A 20,033-nucleotide genomic window follows, 5' to 3' on the forward strand; every position below is an offset into this window, starting at 1 on the left:
ACAGAACAGTTACTGATATGCACTGGTAGATGGAGCTTGAATTTTCTTCCAAAATATTCTCTATACCAGTGAAATCACAGGTTATGAAAAAAGAAGGAAGGAAGGAAGGAAGGAAGGAAGGAAGGAAGGAAGGAAGGAAGGAAGGAAGGAAGGAAACCAACCTGTGGATATTTTAACATATACATATATATGCACATATATACATACACACATACATATGTGTATTTTGCATATGTTTGAGTAAAAAACCCTGTAGAAGGATCACAGGGCACTGGAAAGCTTATTCCTAGCAGTGAATACTCACCCAACCCTCCTAGAGTGAAACTCAGTCATTGTTGAATAGGGAAAATAAACACTACAAAAGAGTAAATGTAGCTAAGTGGAAATACTTGTTACCATAACACACTGGGTTTCACAAATACCTTCTATTTAAGGACCGACCCTCTGCTTAGCTGAGGCTGATGAAGGTGGGAGGTTGGGGGAAGGGAAGCTGGCCCAACCCCTCTCACCAAATGGAGCTGCAGTTCCGGCAAAACCAAGATTATATTGTATTACAAGAGTCCACCTAAGAAAAAGAGAAAATTCATCAAGGTAAGAAACAACACCATAGTTTAATTATGCGTTCTTTAATGTCTTTTCATAATCAGTTAATAAATACCTTAACAATAAAATTGAATTTAAGCTTTTAATAGGCTGAGCTGGCTTGAACCTAAACAAAGGCATTAGCAGCTTGAGGCATTGTGCAATAACCCTGCACTGCCTGGTGCCAGGAGAAACAAAGCATTTCAAGTACATTTTTTTTGTACCTCACACTAATAAACGCTTGTAATATTCCCCAATTTCTGGAGTGTAAGACGCAGATCTTATTTATCACAGTATGTGACACATCTGGCACAAGGATCAGGAAACAACTGTTTTACTTCATTTCTGTCATCACCTTCCAACAGCTTTCTTTCACATTCCAATTTGGATGGGAGGACTTGGACTTTCTCTCCATAAGTTCTCCATTAACAGTTTCACAGGAGAGAGAGAGAGAGAGAGAGAGAGAGAGAGAGAGAGAGAGAGAGAGAGAGAGAGAGAGAGAGAGAGAGAGAGAGAGAAAGGGAAAGGGGGGGGGAAGAGGTGGGGAGAGAAAGGGGGGGAGAAAGAGCCGGGGGGGCGGGGAGAGAGAGAGACAGGGAAAGAAAGAGAGAGGGGCAGAGAGGCAGAGAGAGAAGAGACAAGAGAGGCAGAGAGAGAAGAGAAAAGAAGCAGAAGAAGGAAAGAAGAAAGGAAGGAAGGAAGAGAGAAAGAAAAAGAAAAAGAAAGAGAAAAAAGAGAAAGGAAGGCAGGAGAAGGAGGGGAAAAAAGGAAGGAAGGGAGAGAGGGAAAGTGGTAGGAAAGGAAGGATAAAAGAGAAAGAGAAAGAAAGGAAGGAAGGAAGGCAGAAAAAAAGAAAAAGAAAGGAAGAAAACAATTGCAACAATTAATTATACCAAGCTGTGTGTTGTAAATGAGTTTGCAGAAAATATGTGCAATCACTAGTATTTATTTAGATAGGTTAACAACATCTTTATCATCAGCCCGATACACTCACTTTTTCACTGGAAAATGTGGATGGAGATTATTCATATGCAGAGAATAACGGATCACATCAGGCCTGCAAACACAAATTATAACTTTAGCTCTCTTTTGCCCCGTTTATTAATCAATGTTTTACTTAGAGTAAGGTTATTGGTTCCATCACCTGGAGCATTCTGCAGAGAAAGACTAACTGTACCAATAGTGGCCAACCTAGCAACCTCTAAGAGATTTGAGCTAAGCAAACTGTATGAACAACTGCTCACTAATAAAGCTTGAAAAGCTTGAATTACACTGTAACCCACAAAAATTTTCAAATTAAAAAGCCATATTTAGAGGACCCCTGTGGATAGTGTTTTTATTTGGTTTAATCCCCTCTTGTGGCCAATTAGATAGACACCCTTCCTTACAGGCACACACTTGGAGAGAGAGAGGGAAAAATATAACTTTAGTTTTGCGAAAAGAAAAATAGCAATATATCATTCTTTCATAGACAGAAATTATTTTTCCTGCCGTTGTCCTATAAAGAACCTGGCTATTAGAAATAAATGAGAATTGGATACAGGATGTTTTGTTTTTTTTTTTCTTTTTTGGTTTTTTTTTTTTTTTTTTTTTTGGTTTTTAATGTGGTGCTACAATCTTTCTTGGTCAGCTGAAGTGAATTGTAGAAGTCTGGGTGTTTATTTATTTATTTATTTGTTTTTGTTTTAATGAATAAAAGTAAAAGACTTACTGACAGAATAGAATTTCCCTGCCCATTCCTCTGCCTCCTCTGGCTAAAATGATTTCCTTTCTCCCTTACCTCTGATCGAATGGTTAACAATATTTTGAAGGTTTGCCCCCAAATTAAAGGTACTTGAAAGAAGTGAATTCCATTTGTATCCACTGCAACTGGATCTTGTATCCCCAAATTGAATTCAAATCACCCCAAGGGATAGTTCTGCTGCAAATACAATTCACCACCATGGTTCTTGTTTTTCCCTACTGTTCTTTCCATTAGAAGTGCAAAGTTTGCCTCTTTCTTCTCATCTAGTGGCAGGCTCCATATGTACCATATGAAAAAGGAGTTAATAAAAGGCACATTGGAAATATAAAACAAGGTCAAGGGCGACATTTTGAAGGCGAGGCCTTTCTTTCAGCGGGGAAGACAAAAGAGCTAGTTGGTTGTGGCCCATTGCAGCTGTCTGGGGAGCTGCTTATAGAGGGCAGTAGGCGCTGAAATTACAGCTACCTGTTTTCATGCTTTCCATCAGAACCACCGTTAGGACTCCAACATAAATAAACTGCTGTCTAGTAGCCTTAGGCTCTGTAAAGTTCTAGAAAGAAAAACTAGGCCATGTGGAGTCACCTCCTAATCTGGATCCCAAGGGGAGTCCATGGAATTAGATGGATAAGACTGTTGGGGTATCTGGCTGCAAAGATTGTAGCCTCAGCCCTGGAGTGACAGATCTGGTATAAGCCACAAAAACCCTGAAAATTCTGGTTGTTTTCTTTTTCCTCCTCTTTGTTGTGATGAATGAATAGCATTACTTTGCACAAGGGGGGGTGGAAATCACCCAGATTTGGAGAAATGTTTGAAACTTATTTTAGAAAATGAATACTTGGGATTCTGTGGTTGTGTGTATAGTACCAACTCAACCAACTGAAAAGTATATGGGGAGGAGTATAGTCAGAGAAAAAAGTCAGTCCATCAGTTTCTTCTTGTACATGGCCTCAAATATTCAGTTTGACCAGTGGTTTTGAATGAATTGGATTGATATTTTAGCACGGTGTCACATAACCTTCAGATAAAGATTTCCAATTTATTTCCAAATTGTTCTATAAAAAAGAAGAGTAAGAAAACACAAAAATCATACCACAGTAACTATTGAATAGGTTTATGAAATGAGATGGATGCCTTGAATTCTTTTTTTTTATTAGTCTTTATGATTTTTGCATTGTAGTCATATGACCTAAACCTTTCCTTTTGGTTCCCTGACTCCACTCTTTATTTTTTTTTTAACAACAAACAAACAAAAAACTAAGCAAAATTAATCAAATATAGCAATCATTTCCATCTATGCCCACTAGATTTAGTTTTAATACTCACCTAAGGTTTGGATTCCATTGTAGTTATTCATTTTGAGTTACCTTTTCTCATTGTTTTAATTTACTTTTTTTGAGGTCATTTTACATATTGTTCTTTATTTTGTATCAGTTTATTTAAGTCTTTCCAAGATTCTCTGATTTCACGTTCCTCATTCATGTTCATTTGTTCAGACATTTCTCAATTCATGACCATCCTGTTTTCCTTTGCTACCACAGATATTTGTGTATATACAAAACCTTTGTTTTTGCCTTTGATTTCTTGGGGTTATAACTCAATAGTTGGATCTTAAATCAGAAGTTTAATTCTTCAAATACTGTAGTTCAAAAAGAACCTATGGGAATATTTATAATTGTGAAGCCCATTCCAATAAATCTCTCCCCTGGAAGAGGGGGAAGAAACAATCATCAATCTTAATACAGAAAGGTGTCAAGTCAATAGCTGAAACAGAAATAGGTATCCATTGTCTATTAATGGGAAAATATCATCTCTGATAAACTGGAAGCCAGAAAAACTCTGCCAAAGATAGAGGGCCACAATAGAAAAAAGAAAAATAGTCTTGAAGGAGATCTTTGGGGGGAACAGTATGAGTATGCCAGTCTTAGAAGAATACCAAAAAACTCTTAAAGAATAAATAAAAGAAGGGATATGTGCTGTGTTCCTGGGGAGGAAGGTAGTTAAGAAAGAAAAATTCATTTCCTCATAATAAATTCTAGGCCTTATAGTAGGAAGAAACTAGTAAAGTGAGCCCAGGAGTATACAATTTGCTAAATGAACCTATCCTAATGATTTCATTGAATTTGAAAGAGTAGAAACAAATGGGAGTCACCTACTCTAGAGATAGATTAAGCAGTTACCCAAAAATTCATCCCTTTCCCAGCCAAAGCTTATTTTCCTGGCATTTCCACCTACACAAACACTTTGTCAATCTTATAAAAATGTAACAATTAGTTAAACAATTAATATGAATATTGTTATTATTTGGTAAAGATAATCCACCAGCACTCACTATTAATGAATCACTGTCTTGATGGAAAAGGACAGATCCATGAGAGGAAGTCCTCTGGTAGGCCTTAGGAAGCCTGGGTCCTCTGGAAGTAAAGAACACTTAAAGTTTTCCATTTCACACAATTTTGTCAAGTGTCAGCCCCTAGAAACAATCTATCCATTATGGGATTGGAATCAAGAGACTGGAACTACTGTTCCTACATTGTCATTAATTAGACTCATGATTTTCTGCCAGACATTTCACCATCTTAGTCCTCAATTTCTTCATTTTTGAAATGAGAGGGTAAAATTAGACAATCACTAAGATTCTTCTAGCTCAAAAGTTTAACTGTCACTCTCATTATAGAACATTATTATTATTTTCGTCATGCCTTTTCTTTAAAAATGTGTTTTATTTTGAGTGATTTTTAGAGGAAGAAGAAGGTTCTAGGCTAGTAACTCCAAAATTGGGAGATCTATTCCCTCCACTACTACTATTCTACAACTTCATTAATGAAGGGATGAATGAATACATTTTGAAAACATTTAGTAAGCATTTACTGTGTGCAAAGCACTGTGCTAAAAACTCGAGTGCAAACAGAAAGCTGAAGATAGTTCTTGCTGTCAAAGAGCTCACATTTTAATTAGGGAAACAATACATAAAGAACATTTCAGCTGTAAGTTAGATGGAAAGGTTTTAGGAACTTTAGGGCATAACAAAACAGATCCTAACACATCTTCTTTAATGCCATTTCCACTAATATAGTCATCTTTTTGATGTCTAATTATTTGATGGTACCAAGATCTTTGGTATTTAGGACCTTCTTTTCTGGCTTTTCAGTAGCTCTGGGAGGTGGAATCTTCAGCATATGCAGAAGCATGGGTTAGCATGTGCTGGGATGGAAGTATGAACAGTGGTCAGGAAGGTACAGGGCTTCCCAGTATTCCTACCCTTATTTGTCAGTGGTTATCAGCTAGTTAAATGGTTGTTCCTTGTTGTGTCAAAGACCGTCAACTCATTCCCCAGAAAGATTGTTCCCCTCAATGATGGTTGCAGAAACTAAGCTAGAAGTAGGAATTGTCCAATGATGTGGGGGGAGGGAAGGAATAATACTGACATTCCCAGGAATCTTGGGTTCCAAGTCCTGGAGTGTATCCAGTGGAGTCCAAGGGGAAATAATGATTGAGATAGTAGTGATGCTTTCATTCACCTAATACATAACACCGTCTATCTCTTATTTCTTTTAGGATACTTTGATGCTTTATTTGTTCTGTACGTGTGTGTGTGTATGTGTGTTCAAAAGGGAAAATAAAATAGGAATCACTTATCTTGAACTTAATTAATTGGAAGAGATCATTGTCTTATTACAGAAAGAGGTCTAGGTTTGGAGATTGAGGACATTTAGTCAGCTACTTACTACCTGCACGATCTTAAACCAGTAACTTTCCCCTCTTACTATAGATAGCTAAATCAAAGTATAGCTGTTTTAGTACAGGAAGCTATATAGTACAATATTTAGAGCACTGAGTTTAAAGTTGGGAAGTACAAATCCAGCCACAGATATTTATTAGCTCTGTGACCCTGGGCAAGTAACAATCTGTTTGCCCAACTGTAAAATGGGAATAATAGTACCTACCTTGCAGGGCTATTGTGATGGTCAAGTGAGTAAAGTCCTTAGTACAGTGCCTGGCATAGTAAAAGCTTAATGTATGCTTCCTTCCTCTTTTCTTCCTTTCTTCCTTCTTCCCTGGATACTCAATTTCCTTATCTGAATGAATTGAACTAAATGGTCACAAAATTCCTTCAGGCTATTGTATTGAGTCATTTTTCAATTGTAATTGACTCTTTGTGACCCTTTGGGGTATATTTTGGCAGAGATATTAGAGTGATCTGCCGTTTCTTTCTCCAACTCACTATACAGAAAAGGAAACTGAGGATAACAGAAAGGGACCTGCCCAGGGTCACACAGCTAGTGTCTGAGACCAGATGTGAACTCAAGATGTGTCTTCCTTACTCCAGACTTGGCAGACCTCTGAGTTCAAGATTTTCCTGACTCCAGACCCCATTTTCTATCCATTAACTGCCCCCTCTGAGGTATAACTTCCAGACACAATGCTATAGAAGAATTATGAGGGCTTGAGAGTGCTGAAATTTCTAAAACTTGGAGAGTGAAAGCAGGGGGAATTGAATGCATATTTTTTTCCTAGGTTTTAGTACAGGGCACCTCTAAATTTTCAAAGTACCAAGGCAGGCAAAACATTTATTGAGCTGAGCCCTGGTGTTTATTGAGATTGCCCACTTCTTCCTTGACTTGAGAACTCTGTAGGGGAGGTGACTTGACTTGAAAAAGCTGTTTTATAATTAAATTATTTTAACTAAAGGTTTATGTAACATGCGGTACTATTAAACAGTAAATAAAAAATACTGACAAATTTTGAGTCTCTCACAGGTAGTTTGGCACATCCTTAATTATCTGGTTTATGAGTAAATTGCCACCTCAGCTTTGGTTTTAAATTTGCACACCATACGGGCACACATACACACACACACATACACTTTTTTTGGCATCATACCAATGGATGAAGCTTTTAAATAAAGCTGCCAAAACATGTTGTAGGGGAGGAAGGGGGGTGGGGGTGGTGTCTAGTAAATAAAAAACTTGCAGTTTGCTTTGGAGATGTTAAGTTTGGTTATTGGTTTTGTTTTATTACAGCGATTCCGCCATCTTATACATTAATACAAGTTGACTGGTCCAGGAACCTGGGAGGTGATGGACCACATAAACACAGACTACATTTATAATCAATCCAGTGGCAGTTCATAGAGTTTGGTGTTGTCAATTTTCAATCATGTCCAATACTTCATGACCCCATTTGAGGTTTGCTTGGCAAAGATATAGAAATGGTTTGCCATTTCCTTCTCCAGCTCATTTTACAGCTGAGGAAACTGAGGCAAATAGGTTAAGTGACTTGCTCAGGATCACGCAGCTAATGAATGTCTGAGGACCCGAGTTCAAGGTCTTCCTGACTCCAGACCCCATTTTCTATTCACTAAACCACCTCGCTGCTTCCATAGGGATTGGTAGTGAAAGTTAAGAGAGTGTGTCAGAGCATGGATCCATACATTGTACTTCTTCATGGCAATTCAGGTGTTTCTTTAACAACTGAACAAATAGTACTCATCAAAAGAAATTTTTTAATGTAGCAGAACCAAGAGAGTCCTCTAAATAGATACAAAATCAAAAGTCCCTCTCGCAGAGGTCCTCAAACTTTTTAAATAGGGGGCCACTTCACTGTCCCTGACTGTTGGAGGGCCGGACTATAGTAAAAACAAAAACTTTGTTTTGTGGGCCTTTAAATAAAGAAACTTCATAGCCCTGGGTGAGGGGGATAAGCGTCCTCAGCTGCCACATCTGGCCTGCGGGCCATAGTTTGAGGACCCCTGCAAAAGGTTCTAGTCACATAACCTCAACTTTCACTAAAATAATTTTGCTTTGGACAGCATTTAAAGACTTTTGTCTTCACCTTATTCTTTTGTAAATGCCCTTTTCCCTGTAATAAAACTCCCCAATATTTGCAGCTTTTACTAATCTGAATAATATCTGAGAAAGGCTGAATTCTTTCAAAAAGTTCCTAGAAGCTAGACTGTTGGAATAATCACATTTCCATATCAGACTAATATGTGGATTGTCTGGTGGTTACTCGGCAATTCTCTACTACTTTAGGGAAATCCCAGTGAAACTTAGGGCAGTATCTTTCACCTGTAGATTTAGTGTGTCCATTAAAAAAGGAGTAAGCTCAATTACTATTTTATAACCTGAGTCAGGACATTCATATGATGAGTGCTATCTGGGATAGGGGGTAAGTGTGCGTACTTATTATGGAACATCATAGAGTCACCTTGCTGAATGTAAGGAATGTAATATTTTATTCAATTATCAGACTAAAGCAGCTTATCATTACACAGACATTGAAGAACATACCACATTGAGCTCTTTGAAGTATGTAAAATGTTGTTTTGTTTTAACTCCCCAAATCCTACATCCAGAATTGATTAAACAATGTCTGGACCTGACCAACATTATTAATATGTAGAATGCTGTTGAGATTGATTGTTCTTCTTTCATTTTCCATCTTCCTAACAGTCCTTTATGGGGAAGGCAATGCAGCTGTTGTGAATGTAATTGTCAAACTCATTTTATAACCTGTTTTGCTATCATACAAATAAGCAGTCTCTCTGCTTGATACAGAAATAAATCAAAGTGTAAAATGGAAGTTAAGGCTCAGTCAGGTATTGCTAGTAAATTCAGGTAATAAAAGATAATAAATTCTCTCCTATATTTTCTGACAACACACCTAGAACAAACACTTTTGGGGTTATAGAAGTAAAACCCCAGGGATCAGCTTTTCCTGACAGATGTTCATTTACTACCTCAGTATTGATGTTAATTAATTTGCTGACCCATAAAGGAAGAAAAATTCATAAACTATTTAAACCTGGTATCATACAAAATGTATTCTAGGGCCAAGGATTCTAGAAAAAGTAAGTTCCTAAAAGCAGATATTAGGCAATGTTTTTATGTTGCTATTTGTTGTTTTACTTAAGATTAAATTAAAAAAAAAAAAAAAAGAAGGCAAAATACTTTATTTCTTTGCCTTCCACATTTAGTAGCATGAAATATAGAAGAAATAGGAAGAGGAGATGAATTATTGTAATTCTCATCCACCCCTCAATTTCCATGCCCAGTGATAAGTGATAAATATATAAATAGATGATTTATTAATTGGGTACTATATGCCAGGCACTGGGTCTCATATGCTCAGCTTTAGTGGACCTATATATCAATGAAGAATATAAAAATAATGTGATTAAAAATCCAAGTAATCCAATCTTTTTTTATTCTGCTCTACCCTCCTAATAGCTACCTAATTAATTTTCTCAGGTTAACATTATGATCAGATCATTCTTCTATTTATAAAACCTTTAATGGCTCTACTGAAAATTGATGATTACTACTACTACTACTACTACAAATACTACCACTCTCACCACCATCATCAACAATAATATCAACAACATAATAACTTTTATTATGAATATGATAAGAACTTTAACAACAACTATTATTACTAGCTGACATTTATATAACACCTTAATGTTTTCAAAATACTTCACAGAAATTATTTCATTTAATTTTGATTATGAATATACCAAGTCCTCAATCTGGCATTCAGGGCTATTCACAGCCTAACTCCAATTTCTCTATCTAAGCCTTTCTTCCCTTATTCTCCTGTATATATCATACACTCCATCAAAATTGAATTACTATTTCCCAAGCACATATTGCCCTTTCCTGTATCCATAACTTTGTTAATGTGGTTTAAACAAAGAGATATGATTTTTTCTAGACTGACTGTCATCCTTCAATCTCATTGAAATCCTACTGGTCCCTAAAAGCTGAGTTGAAATGCCACTTCCTCAATTAACCTTCATATGACCATTGTCGCTAAAAATTCTCTCCCTAACAGAATTTCTATGGCATTTTGTTTGTTCTCCTATGGTTTTCATTGTGTTATAGTGGTTTTTCCAAATTCTTAGCAAAAGCTCCATAAATAATCCATTGATTCAAAACCTTCTGAAAAATACTTACTGACTTGTAGATAAGAACTAATATAGTAAATTTCACTTAATAGTTCAGAAGTAAATATTTTGTCATCAGTGAACAAATGGGGCCTCTTGTTTTTATTTCTAAGGATTCCCAGACTCTTTGGTCTACTATAATACATACTCAAGTCTATCAGTACTATACTGAAATCCATATTTCCCTTTCCATCCCAACTGAGAAGCAGCAACAAAACTAAGATAATGTGATTCAATGATTAGGAATCAGGATTGTGGTCCCACATCCAAGTTCTAATCTTATCTCTGATAATTGCCAGCTTTTTGATATTAGGAAAGTCATTTAACTTATTTTGGTCTCAGTTTCCTCATTTGTAAAATGAGATAATTAGACAAGATGATCTTTAAAGGCTCTTCCAGATAGTTCTAAAACTATTATCCTATTCCATGAACTTAGTATCAGAGAATAACAATGCACACTTTGTAGCAGTTTCACATTGTTATCAAATCAGTTAAAGTATTCTTAGAACAGATGCATGACAGATGACTAGATCTATAATCAAAACTTCCACAAGAAGTAGTATCTGTCTTTGCTTCCTCACTATTCACTAGTTCTTTAACCTTTCATAATCAGGTTTCTTTTCTCATCATTCTATCCCCAACAGCACTCTCTATAGTCAGTAGTGAACAAACTGTATGTCACTACCTCAGTTGTTCTTTTCTGTATTCAACTTTCCCAAAATCTCTCTGGTGTGGTATTTGTTTCTTTAGACCAGTACCATCTTTGGAATATCTTCTTCCTATGTTGTTGTTTTTAGTTGTTTTTTTCAGTCGTGTTCAACTCTTCATGACCCTATTTGGGCTTTTCTTGGTAGAGATACTAGAGTGGTTGGCCATTTCCAACTCTAGCTTATTTTTCAGATGAAATAACTAAGGTAATTTGAGTTAAGTGACTTGGCCAGGTTCACACAATTAGTAAGTGTGTCTGAGGTCAGATTCAAACTCAGGAAGATGTCTCCCTGACCCCAGGCCAACTACCTAACTGCCTACTTTCCTCCCTTTATTTCTACAATATTACACATTCATGTTCCTTCAGCATCTATGACTGCTCTTTGTTTCTTTTAGTGGATCTTCAACCCCTTTCCATGTTCTAAACATGAGTTATCCTCATGACTCTGTCCTTAGTCTTTTTCCTCAATCTATACTCTCCCTTGATGATTTCATCCATTTCTGTGCCTTCAATTATCACCTCTATACATTCATCCATCACCTCCAATCTTTTTAAAGGATCTATTTGTTATGGGCCATACATTAGGCTAAACAATGAGGATACAAAGACAAAGTGAAATAATATCTGATCGCAAGGAACTAATATTCTAATTGGGGAGAAAACAGAAGACTTAGAGAGATACACACAGATTAATATATATGCAAAAATAGCAGGTGCTGTACAAGGTCATTTTAGGAGGGAAGGCATTATTTGCTTCAAGTAAAGTAATAGATAGTACTTAAAATTAGTATTGAAAGAAACCAAGGATTTTGAGAGGTGGGATGTAAGAAGTAGTGGGAGGGGGAGAAAGCATTCTAAAAATAGGTTATAGCCTATGGGAAAAAAAAGCACAGAGACAGTAAGTGGGAAAAAGTATCATGTGTGGAAAAACAGCAAGTGAGTTAATATGGTTGGACCACAGAATGTGTAGAGAGGGAAATAATATATAAGATTTTTAAATTGTAGGAATGGGTCACATTGTGAAGAGCTTTAAATAAAAAAAAGGACCTTTCCGTTTAAGGGAGTCACTGGAGTTTACTGTGTAGAAACATGACATAATCAGATCTGTGCTTTGGGAAAATCACTTTGTTCATTGTGTTGTTGGCATATTAAAGCAGGGAAAAGGTTGAAGTGAGGGGACCTAGTAGCAGGCTGCTGTAGTAGTCCAGATAATAGATGATGAACTACTACACTAGGGTGGTGTTGGAGTGAGTAAAGAGAAAAGGACTAAGTGAAAGATGATATAGCAATAGGAAAAAATTAGCAACTGACTATGTGGGTGAATGAGATCTAGCAATTGAAGATGATACCAAAGTTACAAACTTGGGTTATTAAAAGAATAGTAGTCCCCTCAGTTGTAATAGGGAAATTCTTCAGAAGAAAAGTGGACTTGCATTAGATGAAAATGATGTTTGCTTTTGGACACATTTGATTTGAGATTCCCAGGAGACATTTGGTTTTAAATGTAAACAGGAAGTTTATAATGTAGGACTCTTGCTCAGAATATCTGTGTGAAATTAATAAATGAACCCATGAGAACTGAGGAGGTCACCAAGTGAAACACTAAAGAGAGAAAGGAAAAAATCCAAAATAGAGACTTGGGAGGCATATCCACATTTAGGGGCATGATATAGATGATGTTCCTACAGATATTCCTCTGACCTAGACCCCCAATAAACAGAGGCATAGCTCTGCCTTCATGAGTCATTCTGATATCTTAAATTCGATCTCTCCAAACCTGTCATCTTCTCAGCCCCCCCCCAAAAAAGTCTCTTCCCCTAACTTCTCTTTTTCTAATTCCATGAATCCTCCTTGTGTACAAGATCTATTATTTTTTTATCTTATCTCCCAAACTAAGAACAGAACCTTGCATATAATAGATGCTTAATAATTATTTATAAAATTGTATTGAATCCTCCCAGCCTTCAAAGCATATCATTTATAATGTGATCTTGGGGAAAATACTTAACTATAGGCCTCAATTCCCTTAATGTGGAAAATAAAAAGATTAGCTTAGATGGCCTTTAAGGTCCTTTCTAACTCTAAATCTATAACCCTTTGATTGTCCCTATCCTCATCAATTATATCTGATCAGCTACATATCGTGTGAAATCTACCTAATCTGCATCTCTCTACTCCTGCTTCAACCACTCTTGCTGTTTTCCTTAAATTATTATAATAGCTTTCAGCCTTTCTGTTGTCAAGCTGTAAATGTCCCAATCACTGCATTTGTATCTTTAAAGGATTACTTCCTTTCCTATTTGAGAGTATTAGTTTGTGCCATGTAAAGGATATAAAACTAAAACAGAATCATTTGGACCTTGGAATGAGATGCTAAGCAACTCATTTGCACATGTAAAAACCAAGAAAAAAAATGAGCAAGAGTTGAATACAATCAACTTATCACTGGCCCTAGAATGACTTTATATATTTGTATATCTGTAGGGATAGATAGATAGATAGATAGAGAAAGTTTGGGAAAGTCACCATAAATTAGGCTGAGGTCTTTTACTAAGGAAACGCAGTTCTTTACCTAGAAAAGTTGCTGAAAGAAGGTTCTAAAGGCAAAAAGACAATTTCTCAATGGAGCAACCCTTCTTTCCTACCTCCTGCCTAGGAAGTATCAGGCCTCAGAGCAAAGACAAAAGAATACAACTGGAGGGGCTGCTGCCAATCCTATTCTTTCTGAAAGAGAACAGTATTCCCAGATAAAGACTGAAACTGAGTCTGGAGGTGATTAAAAACTACAGCTATCCAATCGAGTGGATTCAGATGGGACAAGCCCAGCTCCTCAGGACTCGCATGGAAGACATATAAAGATAGAGAAAAGGATTCTGAGAGATACCACATGGAGCTAGGAGAGTAGAAACAAAGGTAGAAGAAACTCTTCACAAGGATCAGTACCTACATCTCCATGAACAAGATGGTTTAACTGAATGTAAATGTGAAAGTAAAAGCTATATCATTAAAAAAACCTCCTCAATTATAAATTTCAAAATGATAATTCTGTATTCTCTATTCTCTCCTACAACTCCCTCATTAAAGTCTGAGACCAGGAAAAAGTCTGTTTACTTTTTCTTGTCTTTATAAACAATGCTAACAACAGCCTAATTACTAGAAATATTTGGGAGAAATCAGTTAAGAAGAAAGCATCCTCATAGAATTTAGAAAACAACAATAACAACAATCCTGAAGTTTTATATCAGAGCACTATTTCTGGTTGGGGACTCAAAGCTTAGAAAAGATAAAACAAGAATTATAGATACTTTAACTTCCAAAATACAAGACTTTATCCTGGGAAACCTGTTTTGGCAATGAGTCAGTATGCAGATGGAAGAAGAAAATAGAATTGGTTAAACAGCCCTACTCACTATCCATCCCATCTCTGCTACAAGTCTATATATATCCTTTCTAATCCTTCTTCATATAATTTATTGTACAAGTAATCTTCTTAGTATATTCTGATTGTACCTCATCTCTACTGAAAAATGTTTCAACTGCTCCTTGTAGCAATGGTGGTTGTTGAGTCATTTTAGCTGTGTCCCAACTCATTATTTTGTCCCCATTTGTTTTTTGGGGGTTTTTTTTTGCAAAGATCATGGAGTTTGCCATTTCCTTCTCCAGTTTATTTTACAAAAGAAGAAACTGAGACAAACAAGGTTAATGACTTGCCCAGAGTCACTCAGTTATTAAGTAACTAAAGCCAGATTTGAATTCAGGAAGTTGAGTTTTTCTGACTTCAGGCTTGGCACTTTATTTACTGCACCACTTAGATGCCTAAGCTGAGTGAAGCATAAACTCTTGACATTCAAGATTGCAAAAGAAAGAAGGAAAGAAGGAGAGAGAGAGAGAAGGAAGAAGAAAGGGGAGGAAGGAAGAAGGGAAGGAAGGAAAGAAAGGAGGGAAGGATGGAAGGAAGGAAGTAGAGAAGGAGGGAAAGAAGTGAGGAAGGAAGGAAGGAAGGAAAGGAAAGGAGTAAGGAAGGAAGGAAAGGAAAGGAGTGAGGAAGGAAGAAGGAAAGGAGTGAGGAAGGAAGGAAGGAAAGGAAAGGAGGAAGGAAGGAAGGAAAGGAAAGGAGTGAGGAAGGAAAGGAAAGCAGAAAAGAAGGAAAGGAAAGGAAGAAGGAAAGAAAGGAGTGAAGAAGGAAGGAAGGAAGGAAAGGAAAGGAGGAAAGAAGGAAAGGAAAGCAGAAAAGAAGGAAAGGAAAGGAGGAAGGAAGGATAGAGAGGAAAGGAAAGGAGTGAGGAAGGAAGAAAGGATAGAAAGGAAAGGAGTGAGGAAGGAAGAAAGGATAGAAAGCAAAGGAGTGAGAAAGCAAGGAAGGGAAGGGAAGGAATGAGGAAGGAAGGAAAGGAAGGAAAGGAGTAAGGAAGGAAAGGAAAGGAGGAAGGAAGGAAAGGAAAGCAGGAAAGAAGGTAAGGAAAGGAGGAAGGAAGGATAGAAAGGAAAGAAGTGAAGAAGGAAGGAAGGATAGAAAGGAAAGGAGTGAGGAAGCAAGGAAGGGAAGGAAAGGAGTGAGGAAGGAAGGAAAGCAAAGGAGTGAGGAAGAAAGGAAAGGAAAGGAGTGAGGAAGGAAGGAAAGCAAAGGAGTGAGGAAGAAAAGAAAGAAAAGGAGTGAGGAAGGAAGGAAAGATAGAAAGGAAAGGAGTGAGGAAGAAGGAAGTAAGGAAGGAAAGAAAAGGAATGAGGAAGAAAGAAAGGAAAGGAAAGGAGTGAGGAAAGACTGGAGGGAGAGAGGAAGGAAAGGAGGGAGGAAAGGGGAGAAAAGAAGAGAGAAAGGGAAGAAGGGAGAGGAGAGAGAAAGGAAAAGAGAGAGGAAAGTAAGGGAGGGAGGGAGGAAATTAAGGGAGGGAAGGGAAGGAAAAAGGGAGGAAGGGAGGAAAGAAGGAAGTGAATGGATGGATGAAAATTTTATATAGTCAGTCCACAAAAATTTATTAAGCTCTTATTAAATGTCTGGCATTCTACTAAGTATTGGGGATACAAAAAAAAGGAGGGGCAAAAACAGCTGTATGTGACAACATTATGGTCATCATCTTCTTTAAGCATGTTTACATAATTCACAGTTTAAGTAAGTTCCATTTCCCAACCACCTGTTTTCCTGGATATCTGTTATCTCCAGAAATTATCATTATGCAAGATAAAAATGTACTCTGAAACTTTCACCTCCTCAAGTCATTTCCAACCCTGGTGGCAAGACTTTTTCATGTAAATGAGCTAAGTAGGGTAAACTCTCCCTCCTCTTTCAGCTTCTTTTTAGGTGTTATTTCCCCCATTAAATATGTTATCTCCCCGACATGCTACTAAATTCTTCCTTATTGACATAGGTACCCTATGTAGGGACATATGAAAAGGTAACAACAATGGTAAAATGATAAGATTTGTTGATTACTAAAACAATCCATCAGCTTTATTTTCATAGCTAGTTAAATCATTTTTAAGCTAACCATCTTGAGTTCTCTTTACTTAGAGCGGAAAACCAATTGTGTTTTTCAGTTAGATTTTTTTCTTAGTCTTTTTGGGAACTCATTTAAATAATACAGAAAAAGAAACCCACAGCTTTGTTGAAAGATTCCAAAATTGGAAATATATGCATAGTAGCTCTGAATAAGGAATGCAGTCTTGTCTTTTAAAAAAACAAAAACAAAAACAAAAAAGCCTATTTATTTTGGAAATAAAATGATGGGTATTTAAAAAAGAGAGCCTTCACAATATGATTCCTTGTCTTCTGACAAATATGCTCCCTTCTTGGATTTGCCAGCCTTTCTGCTCAAACTGGAAGGCAGGTTGAAGAGGTCAAACCAAGGGTCTTCATTTTATTCTTAAGTTAAACATAGTTCACCAGCAACAATAATCCTTTTCAATTTATCACCTCAGAAACAACATTATCTGGCAGCTATATTGGAGTTAGACTCCTAAATATTTGTTTACTAATATGTAATGGTGTCTCTCCATCCCTTCTTCTGCAGACTCACTCTGAAAACCACCTCTCCCACCACCCTAAAAAAAAGAAATAAACAGAAAATGAATGGATGAATAAATGAATGGATGAATGAATGAAAGAAGGAATAAGCAATGTACAGTTAAAAGAAACAATCTGATAATTCCTTTTTAGCTACTCTTTTCCTCAAACAGATCAATACAATGAAGCAGATTTATTTTAGATCTCTTAGAAGTTGGATTTTTCTCTTTCTCCTGTCTTTTGGTTAATATTTTTAAAAATTATTTTAGCTTTTTATTTACAAGATATATACATCAGCCTTGACAATTGCAAAACCTTTTGTTCCAATTTTTCCCCTTCTTCCCCCCACTCCCTCCCCCAGATGGCAGGTTGACCAATACATGTTAAACATGTTAAAGTATATGTTAAATGCAAGATATGTATACATGCCTTTTGATAATATTTTAAACCAATTTTTAAAATTATATCCTCACCACTCTTTTCTGAAGAAACAATCCTGAAGCAAAGATGGAGGGATAATATTTATTATGCACATTTAACATTTTCCTAAACCCTTCTTTCTCAGAGAGCAGTTGGAAGTTAACTATACTTAATCCTATGTCCCAATCCGATCTGGATTTATAAGAAAATACTACAAAGGATGATCTCTAGTTTTAGGAATCAAGGTTTCTAGTCCAAACTATAATTCTAAAGGTAGCTTATTCTCTGACTTCTGGGAGCCACAGTATTGTTGTTATTGTTGTTATTTTGGTATCTTAAATTCCCATTAGTTTGGGAGAGTTCCTTCTGACCCATCCAAAAGGGAAATTATTTTACAGGGTAGCATGATGTGTAAAGGCAAGTAGAATAGTATTCTTTTCCCCCCTTTTTGGTTAGGTCTTGAGCTCCAGAAAATTTCCCTGGAAACAAAGAAGAGTTGATTCCAAAGTAAGAATTTGTGAGGAGTTAGAATTTTTTAAAAATGGAGATTTTAGGAAGCTAGAGAAATAGGTGCACATCTAGTTCTTGACATATGTGTAGTAGAAGATTCCAATTCTCCCCCCACACACACACACACACATTACAAGATAGGTTCTGTTCCCAGTTCTCCAAGCCCAAAGCAAAACAAATCAAGCAGAACCATATAATTTATTTCACCAAACTGGAATTGCCCCCACCCACTTAAAAAATCTGGCATTATTTCAAGGAAATAGCAGCTTGTAGCCCTGGTAGTACTCAGTCAACGTGGGTGATCTGTATGACATGTGGCAAAAATATAGGACTCATCAAATTTAATAAAACCAAGTTCCTACAGGATTGGAAGGTCTCTCTCAACAAAGGCTTGGAGGGGTTACTACAGTCGGTCCCCAGACTTTCAGGAGAAATAGCCCCCTCAGAGTCCAAAGCATCCTCATCACTCAGATGTACTGACAGAGAAACCAGCTGGTTCATGGAACCATGTTAGGTAGGGAGAGCCATTTTGGGTGAAGCTAATTCCGTTTTTTAGAGTAAGGGAAAAGACAGGAACAGCAACAAGTAAAACCACCACAGGGGATGGATGAATTCAAGTTAATTTGGTTCTTTCCCCCCCGTCCAGTGATGGCTCCATTTATCTTTCAGTACATGCTAAAGGTGCCCTCTGCTGACTTTCCATTGAAGTACATCACAACGGCAAAGCTTTCCACAGTCTGGCAGCTAAGAATCACAGAATCTCAGTTTCAGAAAAGACCTTAGGGATTATCCAGTCTATATCTGAATACCTCTCCACAACAAACCTGACAAAATTCTATTTGCCTAAGCAAGTTGCTATCAGAAGCCCAGGGGAGAAAAGAGGTCAGATAGCACAGTATTACTGGCATAGAGCCTTCTCCCTCATCTGGAGATTTTTTTTTTCTTTTTTAAGCACCATTTGGACAACAGCTGTTGATCCCTCAGCCCCTTTTCAGCTACTTTATATATGGGGTCTTCCCTCTTGGAGTGTAAACTCCTTAAGGGCAGGGATTATTATTTTTTGTTTGTTTGTTTTTCGTGTATTGTATTCCCAACACTTAGCACAGTGCCTGAATCAAGTTCTTTTTTTTTTTTTTTTCCCAATCACATCCAGCTTTTCATAATTCCATTTGGGATTTTCTTGGCAGAGTACTAAAAATGGTTTGCCATTCCTTCTTCATCTCATTTTACAGATGAGGAAACTGAGGCAAATAGGACTAAGTGACTTGCCCAGAGTCACATAGCTACTAAGTGTCTGAGGTTAGAATTGAACTCTGGTACTCTTTGACTCCAGACCCTGGACTCTATCCACTGTGACAGCTAGTTGTCTATATGAATGCTAGAGACTATAAAAATGCCTATATTACAGGTGGGGAAACTGAGTCTGATAGTTCAAAACTTTGTCTCAATGGCCCTAGAAAAGTCACGTTAGCCGAAATAAAGATCTGAGGTAGGATTTGAATCCATCTTCCCTATTCTTCATGTATACTCTGTCTACTATTTATAGGTCCCTGGTAATCTATGAGTCAAAGAATCATTTTTTGTGTGAAATTAATAACATATTCTCTCATGTGTAGTGAATCTAAATTTTTAGATCTCAAGTTTATAATGTCAGGGCTCTCAATTCTATAGAGCATCATTTTTGTACTGTTCCTGTTATTTCATTGGTATGTGGAGATTCTAATTAGCAAATTCTTCCACAGATTTTTTTTGAGATTTACTGTCAGAGATTTTGTCTGCAGCATGGAGAAACTAAGGGTCTTGCCCAGGATCACATTGCCAGAATTTTTCAAGGATTAAACTTGAATCTTGGTCTTTTTAATTCCAAGGACAGCTCTCTACATCACATTGTATTTTATTAAATATACTGCTTATAGCTCCCAAAACCCATATTTTCAAATCAGTGTACTAAACACTTAGTGAAATGCTTCCTTCTTTCTCTCTTTCTAAAGACTCAGGGCTATCTCTAAAATCCATTACAGAGAGTGAAAAACCAAGAGAAAAGAGCATCACCCAAGTTGTGTATGTGCATAGGTATATAAATGAATATGTGTATATACACACACACATTTATATATAT

The 20,033-nt window shown here is 36.9% G+C and overlaps 1 protein-coding gene across 1 annotated transcript in view; it reads left to right on the forward strand.

Moving 5' to 3' along the window:
- Positions 1-428: 428 nt before the first annotated feature.
- Positions 429-20,033, forward strand: part of LOC127561496 (hormonally up-regulated neu tumor-associated kinase homolog A-like) — an 89,846-nt gene continuing 70,241 nt past the window's right edge. The window contains exon 1 of the mRNA XM_051996717.1: positions 429-591. The gene's annotated coding sequence lies outside the window, so the exon portion shown is untranslated. The remainder of the gene's footprint in view (positions 592-20,033) is intronic.

This window comes from Antechinus flavipes, chromosome 4, assembly GCF_016432865.1.
Source record: "Antechinus flavipes isolate AdamAnt ecotype Samford, QLD, Australia chromosome 4, AdamAnt_v2, whole genome shotgun sequence".
NCBI classification, from domain to species: domain Eukaryota; kingdom Metazoa; phylum Chordata; class Mammalia; order Dasyuromorphia; family Dasyuridae; genus Antechinus; species Antechinus flavipes.